The sequence below is a fragment of the Mandrillus leucophaeus genome, unplaced genomic scaffold (genome assembly GCF_000951045.1).
Source record: "Mandrillus leucophaeus isolate KB7577 unplaced genomic scaffold, Mleu.le_1.0 Scaffold48, whole genome shotgun sequence".
In the NCBI taxonomy this organism is placed as follows: Eukaryota; Metazoa; Chordata; class Mammalia; order Primates; family Cercopithecidae; genus Mandrillus; species Mandrillus leucophaeus.
Window position 1 is genome coordinate 1851969 of NW_012105142.1, and position 1810 is coordinate 1853778.

Genomic DNA, 1810 nt, shown 5'->3' on the forward strand with positions numbered 1-1810 from the left:
AGCCTGGGTGACAGAGTAAGACTCTGTCTCGTAAAAATAAAATAAAACAAATTTTAAAAATAAAATAAATAAAAAGAAATCCTTTAAAATCAATATTACAAATACGTGCTTAATCATTGCTTTTATTTAACAGAATTCTGGAATTGTGAGGCAATGTCATTAGATAGGAAAGTGACATAAGAATGCATATTGAAAAGCAAGAGGCATACATCACTACTTGTCGATGATATGATTACGTACCTGAAAAGCCTAAGAAAACTAAAAAATTATGAGCCTCAGCCCTCGATTGCAAAATACTGGTGTGTACAGACTTCGTTTGTGGCATTGGAGATACAGGAGTGAGTTGGAGACAGTCTTGCTCTCCTGGAGTCTGTATTTCAGCTGCAGAGATGGGAAGTGGCACAGAAAAAACCAACCAGTGTGTAATGTAATTGTCAGAGACGTATGAACCAGAGCAACTCCATCTGGAATAGGAACCAGGTAAAATGAGGCTGAAACCTACTGGACTACATTCCCAGATGGTTAAGGCATTCTAAGTCACAGGGTGAGATATGAGGTTGGCAGAAGATACAGGTCATAAAGACTTTGCTGATAAAACAGTTTGCAGTAAGGAAACTGGCTCAAACCCACCAAAACCAAGATGGCCACAAGAGTCACCTCTGGTTATCCTCACTGCTACTCTCCCACCAGCACCATGACAGTGGCAATTTACATTACAAATGCCATGGCAACGTCAGGAAGTTACCCTATATGGTCTAAAAAGGGGAGACATGAATAATCCACTCCTTATTTAGCATATCATCAAGAAACAACCATAAAAATGGGCAACCAGCAGCCCTGGGGGCTACTCTGTGTATGGAGTAGCTGTTCTTTATTCCTTTACTTTCTTGATAAAGTTACTTTCACTTTACTGTCTGGACTCACCCTGAATTCTTTCTTGTGTGAGGTCCAAGAACCTTCTCTGGTGGATCTGGATCAGGACTCCTTTCCTGTAAATAACATCAGGTATTGATCGAGACTACAAGGAAAGACCAACTAGGGGAAGAGCCTGGAGAACAATGAGAGTATTGTGCTAAGCAAGGAGGTGAGGGACTGCAACTCCCCTAAGTTACTTCCAACATGAACACAACACCAGTCAAAACCCTGATGCAACTTTGGGAGGCCAAGGTGGGTGGATCACCTGAGGTCAGGAGTTCACGACCAGCCTGGCCAACATGGTGAAACCCCATCTCTACTAAAAATACAAAAATTAGCTGGGCATGGTGGTGCATGCCTGTAGTCCCAGTTCTGGAGGCTGAGGCAAGAGAATTGCTTGAACCTGGGAGGTGGAGGTTGCAGTGAGCCAAGATCGTGCCACTGCACCCCAGTCTGGGCGACATAGTGAGACTTTGCCTCAAAAACAAAACAAAACAAAGCAAAGCAAAACGCCCCGATGCAATCCCTTCCATTCTCAACCTCTTCTCTCCTTACTGACTTTTTGAAATTGACAAAATAATCTTAAAATTTATCTGGAAAAATGAAAATGGAAGAGTGGAACCAACACTCTGAATAAAGAGTAATGAGGATGGGAGTGGAGGGAAGTAAATGTATTATATTGAGATATTTAACACATTATATTATTAAGCAACTAGTATCAAAATAATATGGTACTTTCTCCTTAAATACACAGTGAGATCCATGAAATTGAATGCAAAGATTGAGCACATACTGACTGTATTACTGAGTTTGAAGAATTTCTTTATTGCCTCACCTGGTGCTGTCTGTCAATTTGAGACAGGAATATTTGTTAATCAAGTTAGGGAAAGATACG